Source organism: Salmo salar, chromosome 12 (genome assembly GCF_965601325.2).
Source record: "Salmo salar chromosome 12, fSalSal1, whole genome shotgun sequence".
In the NCBI taxonomy this organism is placed as follows: Eukaryota; Metazoa; Chordata; class Actinopteri; order Salmoniformes; family Salmonidae; genus Salmo; species Salmo salar.
This window is the reverse complement of record NC_138302.1, coordinates 14,220,001-14,232,500: the sequence shown is the minus strand read 5'-3', so window position 1 is coordinate 14,232,500 and position 12,500 is coordinate 14,220,001. Positions and strand designations below refer to the sequence as shown.

At 48.0% G+C, this 12,500-nt stretch overlaps 1 pseudogene across 1 annotated transcript in view; it reads left to right on the top strand.

Moving 5' to 3' along the window:
* LOC123723877 (queuosine-tRNA galactosyltransferase-like) overlaps nucleotides 1–12,500 on the top strand; it is a 41,939-nt pseudogene that overhangs the window by 1,662 nt on the left and 27,777 nt on the right. Inside the window, exons 4-6 of the transcript XR_014379606.1 lie at nucleotides 2,847–2,912; nucleotides 7,578–7,673; nucleotides 12,236–12,363. The product of XR_014379606.1 is annotated as a queuosine-tRNA galactosyltransferase-like (transcript). The remainder of the gene's footprint in view (nucleotides 1–2,846; nucleotides 2,913–7,577; nucleotides 7,674–12,235; nucleotides 12,364–12,500) is intronic.

Genomic DNA, 12,500 nt, shown 5'->3' with positions numbered 1-12,500 from the left:
CTCTTTCTTATCTCAACTGGGCTGAAACAGAGTTGAAAGAAAACGGTGATAAAATCAGACCGTTTCTCAGAAATATAATGAAATGGTCAAATAGAGTTCAGTATCTCTGTAAATATTATCTTCTCCGCCCTCTCAGAGTTTAATAGAATGAGTCGGGTAGATCCGAAGTAAAAACATTTTTGGGGTGGGGTGTCTCATATCGAAATCATTGGCTGAGCCTCTGGACTGAGAACAGGAAGTTAAATGTATTGAACGTAGTAGAATAGTAGTTAGTTAATTCGTTTCTGATAATCCATGAAGAGAATGCAGCAGTGATTCCTGTTTCCTGAAGAAGTAACGCCTGTTTCTGTGTAGCCTGTTTCTGTGTAGCCTGTTTCTGTGTAGCCTGTTTCTGTGTAGCCTGTTTCTGTGTAGCCTGTTTCTGTGTAGTCTGTGTAGCCTGTTTCTGTGTAGTCTGTGTAGCCTGTTTCTGTGTAGCCTGTTTCTGTGTAGCCTGTTTCTGTGTAGCCTGTTTCTGTGTAGCCTGTTTCTGTGTAGTCTGTGTAGCCTGTTTCTGTGTAGTCTGTGTAGCCTGTTTCTGTGTAGCCTGTTTCTGTGTAGCCTGTTTCTGTGTAGCCTGTTTCTGTGTAGTCTGTGTAGCCTGTTTCTGTGTAGTCTGTGTAGCCTGTTTCTGTGTAGCCTGTTTCTGTGTAGCCTGTTTCTGTGTAGCCTGTTTCTGTGTAGCCTGTTTCTGTGTAGTCTGTGTAGCCTGTTTCTGTGTAGTCTGTGTAGCCTGTTTCTGTGTAGCCTGTTTCTGTGTAGCCTGTTTCTGTGTAGTCTGTGTAGCCTGTTTCTGTGTAGCCAGTTAGCGTGCAGAAACGGTTAGCGTGCAGGAGACAGTCATTTCTAAATGCTTCCCCCAAAAACCTTCCCAATTAAATGTTGACTGTAAAGTAGTCCACCTGGCAGAATGATATCATGATGATTTCTATCAATGGGGTGGGCATTTGTTTTACAAACTCTCCCATCACATGTACACTGCTACAAGAACCGCTATAGAAACACCGCTAACCAAACACAACAGGCTCTCTCTGGGGCACAATTCAATTAAAGGGCAGCTACTCTTGACCTCTCCTGATGTGGTTTAACAGTTGTTGTGGAATTAGAACACTCAATTTGGTGTTTGTCCCATTTTGGGAATTCTTGGTCGGTGAGACCCCAGACCTCACAACCATAAAGGACAATGGGTTCTATAACTGATTCAAGTATTTTTTGCCAGATTCGAATTGGTATGTCGAATTTTATGTTCCTTTTGATGGCGTAGGAGGCCCATCTTGCCTTGTCTCTCAGATCGTTCACAGCTTAGTGGTAGTTACCTGTGGCGCTGATGTTTAGGCCAAGGTATGTGTAGTTTTTTGTGCTCTAGGGCAACGGTGTCTAGATGGAATTTGTTTTTGTGGTCCTGGTTTCTGGACCTTTTTTGGAACACCATTATTTTTGTCTTGCTGAGATTTACTGTCAGGGCCCAGGTCTGGCAGAATCTGTGCAGAAGATCTAGGTTCTGCTGAAGGCCCTCCTTGGTTGGGGACAGAAGCACCAGATCATCAGTAGACATTTGACTTCAGATTCTAGTAGGGTGAGGCCGGGTGCTGCAGACTGTTCTAGTGCCCTCGCCAATTCGTTGATATATATGTTGAAGAGGGTGGGGCTTAAGCTGCATCCCTGTGTCACCCCACGGCCCTGTGGAAAGACAAACCTCACACTTGTTGTTTGTGTACATGGGTTTCATAATGTCCTATGTTTTCCCCCCCAACACCACTTTCCATCAATTTGTATAGTAGACCCTCATTTCTGGTTTTCTCTCTCTCTTTCTCTCTTTCCACCTCTGTCTGTCTCTCTCTCTCTTTCCACCTCTCTCTGTCTACCTCTCTCTGTCTACCTCTGGTGTGTTATGTCTGATGTGTGTGTGTGTGTAAGTATTGATTCTGAACATGTCTGTTTAGATCCTCTCTGAAGGTCGCGACCTCCTGGAGTGCTCTAGTCATAACAAACACACTGTTAAACCCATCAACATGCCTTGACATGTTTGTGAGAGAGCTAGCTAACCTTGTGTGTGTGAGAGAGCTAGCTAACCTTGTGTGTGGGAGAGAGCTAGCTAACCTTGTGTGTGTGAGAGAGAGCTAGCTAACCTTGTGTGTGTGTGAGAGAGCTAGCTAACCTTGTGTGTGTGAGAGAGCTAGCTAACCTTGTGTGTGAGAGAGCTAGCTAACCTTGTGTGTGTGAGAGAGCTAGCTAACCTTGTGTGTGTGAGAGAGCTAGCTAACCTTGTGTGTGTGAGAGAGAGCTAACCTTGTGTGTGTGAGAGAGCTAGCTAACCTTGTGTGTGTGAGAGAGCTAGCTAACCTTGTGTGTGTGAGAGAGCTAGCTAACCTTGTGTGTGTGAGAGAGCTAGCTAACCTTGTGTGTGTGAGAGAGCTAGCTAACCTTGTGTGTGTGTAGTGTGAGAGAGCTAGCTAACCTTGTGTGTGTGTAGTGTGAGAGAGCTAGCTAACCTTGTGTGTGTGTGTAGTGAGAGAGCTAGCTAACCTTGTGTGTGAGAGAGAGCTAGCTAACCTTGTGTGTGAGAGAGAGCTAGCTAACCTTGTGTGTGAGAGAGAGCTAGCTAACCTTGTGTGTGTGAGAGAGAGCAGCTAACCTTGTGTGTGTGAGAGAGAGCTAACCTTGTGTGTGTGAGAGAGCTAACCTTGTGTGTGAGAGAGAGAGCTAACCTTGTGTGTGAGAGAGAGCATGCTAACCTTGTGTGTGTGAGAGAGAGCTAACCTTGTGTGTGAGAGAGAGCATGCTAACTGTAACTGTGTGTGTTCCAGGATGATGTGATGATGCCTCAGCGAATACATCTCCAATACGAGGCCTGCCTCTTCAACTCTACCTCTGTAAGTACTACTCTGTCTAGAGCCCAGGGAGAGAGTACAGCTCTAGTCTGGTGAGTTATCCCTCCCTCTCTCCATCTCCTTCCCATCTCTCCATCTCTCCATCTCTCCATCTCCTTCCTATATATATCTCTCCATCTCCTTCCTATATATATCTCTCCATCTCTCCATCCTATATATATCTCTCCATCTCTCCATCTCCTTCCTATATATATATCTCTCCATCTCTCCATCTCCTTCCTATATATATATATATCTCTCTCCATCTCCTTCCTATCTCTCTCTCTCTCTCTCTCTCTCTCCATCTCCTTCCTATCTCTCTCTCTCTCTCTCTCTCTCTCTCCATCTCCTTCCTATCTCTCTCTCTCTCTCTCTCTCTCTCTCTCTCTCCATCTCCTCTCTCTCCATCTCCTCTCTCCATCTCCTCCCTCTCCATCTCCTCCCTATCTCCTCCCTCCCTCTCTCTCCATCTCCCTCCCCTCCCTCCCCTTCGTCCCACTCTCTCTCCATCTCCCTCCCTCCCTCTCTCCATGTCTACTCTAAATGATCATAACAGACAGGAAAACCTTAACATTCTGTATGTCCGGAGTTCCACAAATTCCTTCTGTCCTGTGTAGTGGGGTAGTGTTTCTGATAGAGTGGTGTGGGTGTATATTAAGGTGTGTCTCAGTGTGAGCTGTGGGATTACAGGTCAAAGGTTAGGGGGTCATGTGTAGTGGGTGAGGGAGAGTTGCAGGAGATGGGGGGGGTGGCATGGCTAGCGAGAGAGAGAGAGAGAGAGAGAGAGAGAGAGAGAGAGAGAGAGAGAGAGAGAGAGAGAGAGAGAGAGAGAGAGAGAGAGAGAGAGAGAGAGAGAGAGAGAGAGAGAGAGAGAGAGAGAGAGAGAGAGAGAGAGAGAGAGAGAGAGAGAGAGAGAGAGAGAGAGAGAGAGAGAGAGAGAGAGAGAGAGAGAGAGAGAGAGAGAGAGAGAGAGAGAGAGAGAGAGAGAGAGAGAGAGAATGGGGAAAAGGGAATTAAGGTCATGTGGTTTTCTCTGCTTATTTGCCCTTTGAACTGTGTGGGTGTGCAGCAGACAGGGTGTAGAGAGGAAATGAAAGGGATTGGTTCAGCTATGTGGAATAATAATATGGGTTGACTTTAGGGTTGTTTTACATCTCCACTGGTAGATCGTTCGTCTCTCTCTGTCTGGTAGATCGTGCCTCTCTATCTGTCTGGTAGATCGTTCCTCTCTATCTGTCTGGTAGATCGTTCCTCTCTATCTGTCTGGTAGATCGTTCCTCTCTATCTGTCTGGTAGATCGTTCCTCTCTATCTGTCTGGTAGATCGTTCCTCTCTATCTGTCTGGTAGATCGTTCCTCTCTATCTGTCTGGTAGATCGTTCCTCTCTATCTGTCTGGTAGATCGTTCCTCTCTATCTGTCTGGTAGATCGTTCCTCTCTATCTGTCTGGTAGATCGTTCCTCTCTATCTGTCTGGTAGATCGTTCCTCTCTATCTGTCTGGTAGATCGTTCCTCTCTATCTGTCTGGTAGATCGTTCCTCTCTATCTGTCTGGTAGATCGTTCCTCTCTATCTGTCTGGTAGATCGTTCCTCTCTATCTGTCTGGTAGATCGTTCCTCTCTATCTGTCTGGTAGATCGTTCCTCTCTATCTGTCTGGTAGATCGTTCCTCTCTATCTGTCTGGTAGATCGTTCCTCTCTATCTGTCTGGTAGATCGTTCCTCTCTATCTGTCTGGTAGATCGTTCCTCTCTATCTGTCTGGTAGATCGTTCCTCTCTATCTGTCTGGTAGATCGTTCCTCTCTATCTGTCTGGTAGATCGTGCCTCTCTATCTGTCTGGTAGATCGTTCCTCTCTATCTTTCTGGTAGATCGTTCCTCTCTATCTGTCTGGTAGATCGTTCCTCTCTATCTGTCTGGTAGATCGTTCCTCTCTATCTGTCTGGTAGATCGTTCCTCTCTATCTGTCTGGTAGGTCATCCTCTCTATCTGTCTGGTAGATCATTGGGATAGATGCAGAACAGAAAAGGCATTCAAATCAAATGTTATATGTCACATGCGTCAAAATACAACAGGTGTAGACCTTACCGTGAAATGGTTACTTACAAGCACTTAACCAACACTGTCGTTGAAGAAATAAGAGTTAATAAAATATTTACTAAATAAACTAAAGTGACATTTTTTTTAAAGTAACACAAGAATATTACATAACAATACCGTGGCTGTATACATGGGGTACCGGTACCGAGTCAATGTGCGGGGGTGCAGGTTAGTCGAGGTAATTTGTGAAGTGACTATGCATAGCCTTCCTCTGACACCGCCTATCATATAGGTCCTGGATGGCAGGAAGCTCGGCCCCAGTGGATGTACTGGGCCGTACACACTACCCTCTGTAGCGCCTTACGGTCAGATGCTGAGCAGTTGCCGTACCAGCCCGGTGATGCAACCGGTCAGGATGCTCTCGATGGTGCAGCTGTAGGACTTTGAGGATCTGGGGACCCATGCCAAACTTTTCAGTCTCCTGAGGGGGAAAAGGTTTTGTCGTGCCCTCTTCACAACTGTCTTGGTGTGTTTGGACCATGATAGTTAGTTGGTGATGTGGACACCAAGGAACTTATCTCTCGACCCGCTCCACTTCAGCCCCGTCGATGTTAACAGGGGCCTGTTTGGCCCTCCCTTTCCTATAGTCCACGAATAAGCTCCCTTTGTCTTGCTCACAAAGGTTGTTGTCCTGGCACCACACTGCCAGGTCTCTGACCTCCTCCCTATAGGCTGTCTCATCGTTATCGGTGATCAGGCCTACCACTGTTGTGTCGTCAGCAAACTTAATGATGGTGTTGGAGTCGTGCTTGGTCACGCAGTAGTGGGTGAACAGGGAGTACAGGAGGGAACTAAGCACACACCCCTGAGGGGCCCCAGTGTTGAGGATCAGCATGGCAGATATGTTGTTGCCTACCCTTAACACCTGGGGGCGGCCCGTCCGGAAGTCCAGGATACAGTTGCAGAGGGAGGTGTTCAGTCCCAGGGTCTTTAGCTTAGTGATGAGGCTTGGAGGGCACTATGGTGTTGAATGCTGAGCTGTAGTCAATGAATAGCATTCTCACATAGGTGTTCTTTTGTCCTGGTGTGAAAGTGCAGTGTGGAGTGAGATTGCTCATCTGTGGATCTGTTGGGGCAGTATGCGATTTGGAGTGGGTCTAGCATTTCCGGCATGGCGGTGTTGTGAGCCATGAACAGCCTTTCAAAGCACTTCATGGCTACTGGCGTGAATGCTACGGGGCGGTAATCATATAGGCATGTTACCTTCACTTCCTTGGGCACAGGGACTATGGTGGTCTGCTTGAAACATGTAGTTATTACAGACTCAGTCAGGGAGAGGTTGAAAATGTCAGTGAAGACACTTGCCAGTTGGTCCGTGCATGCTTTGAGTACACGTCCTGGTAATCTGTCCTGCCCCGCAGCTTTGTGAATGTTGACCTGTTTAAAGGTCTTGCTCACATCGGCTACGGAGAGCGTGATCACACAGTCGTCTGGAACAGCTGGTGCTCTCATGCATGCTTAAGTGTTGCTTGCCTCAAAGCGAGCATAAAAGGCATTTAGCTCGTCTGATAGGCTCGCGTCACTGGGCAGCTCGTGGCTGGGTTTCCCTTTGTAGTCCGTGATATTTTTCAAGCCCTGCCACATCCGACGAGCGTCAGAGCCGGTGTAGTAGGTTATTGATAAATAGACACACACCCCTGCCCCTCGTCTTAACAGACGTCGTTGCTCTGTCCTGCTGATGCACGGTGCTCTATGATGCTCTATATTATCCGTGTCGTCGTTCAGCCACGTCTTGGTGAAAAATAAGATATTACGGTTTTTAATATCCCGTTGGTAGGAAAGTCTTAAATCGTGGATCGTTCAGTTTGTTTTCCAATGATTGCACGTTGGCCAATAATACGGAGGGAAGTGGTGGTTTACATACTCGTCGGCAAATTCCATCTCTCTCTCTCTCTCTCTCTCTCTCTCTCTCTCTCTCTCTCTCTGTCTGGTGGATCATTGGGATGCAAAACAGAAAAAGCATTCCATCTTTGCCTTTCTCTCTTAGTTTTTCCACCCTGTTGCTCTCCTTTCTCGCTCTTTCTATTCTTTCTAACCCCCTCGCTCTGTCTCCCTCGCTCGCTCTGTCTCCCTCGCTCGCTCTGTCTCCCTCGCTCGCTCTGTCTCCCTCGCTCGCTCGCCCTCTGCCTCGCTCGCTCGCCCTCTGCCTCGCTCGCTCTGCCTCGCTCGCTCGCGCTCTGCCTCGCTCGCTCGCCCTGCCTCGCTCGCTCTGCCTCGCTCGCTCGCACTGCCTCGCTCGCTCTCTCTGTCTCCCTCGCTCTCTCTGTCTCCCTCGCTCTCTCTGTCTCCCTCGCTCTCTCTGTCTCCCTCGCTCTCCCTCGCTCTCTCTGTCTCCCTCGCTCTCTCTGTCTCTCTCTGATCAGTGTGGTGTGATCAGTGTGGTGTGATCAGTGTGGTGTGATCAGTGTGGTGTGATCAGTGTGGTGTGATCAGTGTGGTGTGATCAGTGTGGTGTGATCAGTGTGGTGTGATCAGTGTGGTGTGATCAGTGTGGTGTGATCAGTGTGGTGTGATCAGTGTGGTGTGAGTGTTTGTGTTGATCACTAAGAGGTTTTTCTGTGTTTCTCTCAGTTGATTGGCTGTCAGGTCCGCAGGGATCCAGAGGGATCTACTGAGCGCTACACACGCTGGATCAACAACATCAGCCAGGATCAACTCAGCACCCAGGTAACACACACTCAGGATGTGTGTGTATGTGGGGGTCACGTGCCAGGCAGAGGCCAGGTCCAATGGAAACAGGATGCGTACCTGGAGCCTGCAGTTTCCACACACCCCCCCCCCAGAGGAAACAGGATGCGTACCTGGAGCCTGCAGTTTCCACACACACACACACCAGAGGAAACAGGATGTGTACCTGGAGCCTGCAGTTTACACACACACACACACACACACACACACACACACACACACACACACACACACACACACACACACACACACACACACACACACACACACACACACACACCAGAGGAAACAGGAGGACCACTTGTGTAAAATTCCAGAATTGTTTTACCTACATTTGTGTGTGTGTGACTGAGAGATGACTCCTGGCTTTAGGATGGGCTGGTATCGTGCAAAATTCCCAGGTTTTCCAAAGATCCCGGTTGGAAGATTCCCAGAATCAGGAGAGAATAAGAATCTTCCAACCAGGATTTCTGGAAAACCTGGGAATTTTCTGAAAGTTGGCTGAATTTTGCAAAGTAAAGCTCTGTGATTCAGCTCTAACTCAGTGAGAGGAAAGTAAAGCTCTGTGATTCAGCTCTAACTCAGTGAGAGGAAAGTAAAGCTCTGTGATTCAGCTCTAACTCAGTGAGAGGAAAGTAAAGCTCTGTGATTCAGCTCTAACTCAGTGAGAGGAAAGTAAAGCTCTGTGATTCAGCTCTAACTCAGTGAGAGGAAAGTAAAGCTCTGTGATTCAGCTCTAACTCAGTGAGAGGAAAGTAAAGCTCTGTGATTCAGCTCTAACTCAGTGAGAGGAAAGTAAAGCTCTGTGATTCAGCTCTAACTCAGGGAGAGGAAAGTAAAGCTCTGTGATTCAGCTCTAACTCAGGGAGAGGAAAGTAAAGCTCTGTGATTCAGCTCTAACTCAGTGAGAGGAAAGTAAAGCTCTGTGATTCAGCTCTAACTCAGTGAGAGGAAAGTAAAGCTCTGTGATTCAGCTCTAACTCAGTGAGAGGAAAGTAAAGCTCTGTGATTCAGCTCTAACTCAGGGAGAGGAAAGTAAAGCTCTGTGATTCAGCTCTAACTCAGGGAGAGGAAAGTAAAGCTCTGTGATTCAGCTCTAACTCAGTGAGAGGAAAGTAAAGCTCTGTGATTCAGTGCAGTCCTGTCGTCTAGGAGACAGGACTGCATGCAACTGATCTGGCTTTTGCCTGGCTGGTCCACGTGTAGACACACACTGTATACACACACACACTCTGTATATACACACACACTGTACACACACACACACACACACGACCTGCAGAATTATTTTGCAGACATTCCTAGTAAATATATTTCTATGGTATTGAATTTCATGGGCCAGAATGAGATCATAGGTTCTGTTGGTGTGGTGATTATCTCTACATATGAGTTTCTCCCTCTCTTCTGTCTTTCTTTCTCTGTCTCTTCTCTCCCTCTCTTTCTGTCTTTCTTTCTCCCTCTCTTTCCCTCTCTTTCTCTCTGTCTTTCTCTCCCTCTCTTCCTTTCTTTCACCCTCTCTTTCTCTTTCTTTCTTTCTTTCACCCCCTCTTTCTTTCTTTCTTTCTTTCTTTCTTTCTCCCTCTTTCTCTTTCTTTCTCCCTCTTTCTCTGTCTTTCTTTCTCTCTTTCTGTCTTTCTTTCTGTCTTTCTTTCTCTCCCTCTTTCTCCCTCCCTCACACTTGTTCTATTTCTCCTTCCCTTTGTGTGTAGCAATCTAACCCCTCAGTAACCCTCTACTTCTTCTTTCTCTCTCTACCTCTCTCCTCTCCTCCCCTCTCTCTCTACCTCTCCCCTCCTCTCTCTCTCTACCTTTCTCCTCCCCTCTCTCTCTACCTCTCCCCTCCTTCTCTCTCTCTCTCTACCTCTCTCCCACTCTCTCTCTACCTCCTCTCCCCTCCTTCTCTCTACCTCTCCCCTCTCTCCCTACCTCTCCCTCTCTCTCTACCTCTCCCCTCTCTCTCTACCTCTCTCTCTCTCTCTACCTCTGCTCTCTCTCTACCTCTCTCTCTCCCCTCTCTTCTCTACCTCTCTCTCTCCTTACCTCATCCCTCTCCTCTCTCTCCCTACCTCTCCCCTCTCTTCTCTACCTCTCTCTCTCCTTACCTCATCCCTCTCCTCTCTCTCTCTACCTCTCCTCTCTCTCTCTACCTCTCCCCTCTCTCTCTCTACCTCTCTACCTCTCCCCTCCCCCCTCTCTACCTCTCCCCTCTCTCTACCTCTCCCCTCCTTCTCTCTCTACCTCTCCCCTCCCCCCTCTCTACCTCTCCCTTCTCTCTCTCATAGGTTTATCTAAGGTGCTGCTTGTTTTACTTCCTACTGTGTGTGTGTGTGTGTGTGTGTGTGTGTGTGTGTGTGTGTGTGTGTGTGTGTGTGTGTGTGTGTGTGTGTGTGTGTGTGTGTGTGTGTGTGTGTGTGTGTGTGTGTTCTCTAGCCTGTGGAGTCTGTTCTTTCTGAGTTGAAAATATGATATGAAGCACAGTGTTCAGCTGAAGGACATTAGATATGGCTATTCCAAAACTACACACTACAACTCCCCCACTGTCAACACGTCATCACATCGCTATCTATCTAGTTGAAGATATGATTGGAAGCACAGTGTTCAGGTGAAGGACATTAGATATGGCTGTTCCAAAACTACACACTACAACTCCCCCACTGTCAACACGTCATCACATCGCTATCTATCTAGTCTTTGTCTTTTCCTTTCTCACTCCCTCGTTCTCTCTACTCTCTTCTCGGTCTCTCCCTCTCTCCTCTCCTCTCTCTCTCTCTCTCCCTCTCTCCTCTCCTCTCTCCCTCTCTCTGTCTCCTCTCTCTGTGTCTCTCCCTCTCTCCTCTCCTCTCTCTGTGTCTCCTCTCTCTGTGTCTCTCCCTCTCTCCTCTCCTCTCTCTCTCTCTCCCTGTCTCCTCTCCTCTGTCTCCTCTCTCTGTGTCTCTCTCTGTGTCTCTCCCTCTCTCCTCTCCTCTCTCTGTCTCTCTCTCCCTCTCTCCTCTGTGTCTCTCCTCTCTCTGTCTCTCTCTCCCTCTCTCCTCTCTGTGTCTCTCCCTCTCTGTCTCCTCTCTCTGTGTCTCTCCCTCTCTCCTCTCTCTGTCTCTCTCTCTCTCTGTGTCTCTCCCTCTGTCTCTCCCCTCTCCTCTCTCTGTGTCTCTCCTCTCTGTCTCTCCCTCTCTCCTCTCTCTGTCTCTCTCTCCCTCTCTCCTCTGTGTCTCTCCTCTCTCTGTTCTCTCTCTCTCTCTCCTCTCCTCTCTGTGTCTCTCCCTCTCTGTCTCCTCTCTCTGTGTCTCTCCTCTCTGTCTCTCCCTTCTCCTCTCTCTGTGTCTCTCCTCTCTGTCTCTCCCTTCTCCTCTCTCTGTGTCTCTCCCTCTCTCCTCTCCTCTCTCTGTCTCTCTCTCCCTCTCTCCTCTCTGTGTCTCTCCCTCTCTGTCTCCTCTCTCTGTGTCTCTCCCCCTCTCCTCTCTCTGTCTCTCTCTCTCTCTGTCTCTCCTCTCTGTCTCTCCCTTCTCCTCTCTGTGTGTCCCCTCTCCTCTCTCTGTCTCTCTCCTCTCCTCTCTCTGTGTCTCTCCTCTCTGTCTCTCCCTCTCCTCTCTCTGTCTCTCTCCTCTCCTCTCTCTGTGTCTCTCCGCTCTGTCTCTCCCTCTCCTCTGTCTGTCTCTCTCCTCTCCTCCTCTCTGTGTCTCTCCTCTCTGTCTCGCCCTCTCCTCTCTCTGTGTCTCTCCCTCTCTCCTCTCTCTGTCTCTCTCTCTCTCTGTGTCTCTCCTCTCTGTCTCTCCCTTCTCCTCTCTCTGTGTCTCTCCTCTCTGTCTCTCCCCTCTCCTCTCTCTGTGTCTCTCTCTCTGTCTCTCCTCTCTCCTGTCTCTGTGTCTCTCTCTCTCTGCGTCTCTCCTCTGTGTCTCTCCCTTCTGCTCTCTCCGTCTCTGTGCTCTCTCTCTCTCTGTTCTTCTCCCTCTTCTCTCTCCTCTCTGTGTCTCTCCCTCTGTCTCTCCCCTCTCCTCTCTCTGTGTCTCTCCCTCGGTATGACTGTCACAACTTTCTAAAAATATATATAATCTTGAACCGCTGACATTTGCTAAATGCGAATGTTGGAATTTAGGTTTAGAGAGAGTGGACATAAGGTGGGACACACACACACACTCTCACTCTCTCACACACACTCTCTCTCTCTCACACACACACACACACACACACACACACACACACACACACACACACACACACACACACACACATACTCTCACTCACACAGCAGATTCTATTCTATTCAGCTGCCAGTCCAGATGTTTTTCTCCAGTTTCATCTGTAATGGAAATCAGTGATGTGATGTGGGAATAGTCCCAGAGAACAGTAGTGAGGATAACAATAGGAATGTTGTTGATTAGTGACCTGGACCAGAGTCGGACTGGAACACCAGCTGGGAGTAATGCTGAGTGATGAACCCTTTTTAAACATCTAATTGACCAATGTTTTTTCTGTGAGTTCAATGTGTTTCTCTAGAGATGAAATCAGATGAAGCCTGAACTGTGTGATGTTGTCGTTTCCTACAGGCCAATATTCTACATAGTTTAGCGCAGAAAACCTGGTAATTAACTACAATGACCATAAGCCCTCTTGTCTGTGTGGGAAGAGAGAGAAGAGACAGAAGACGAGGGATGGAGAGCAGTTGCTTCGAGAGGTATCTCTACCTGAAAATACATGATCTAAGTGATTGATAGTTGTTGGTATTCAGCAGTTACAAAAGTATACCGTATTTACTATGAACAACTACTAAAATAGTGATTCTGTCAGACAGCACAGGGAGCAGCTCTATAG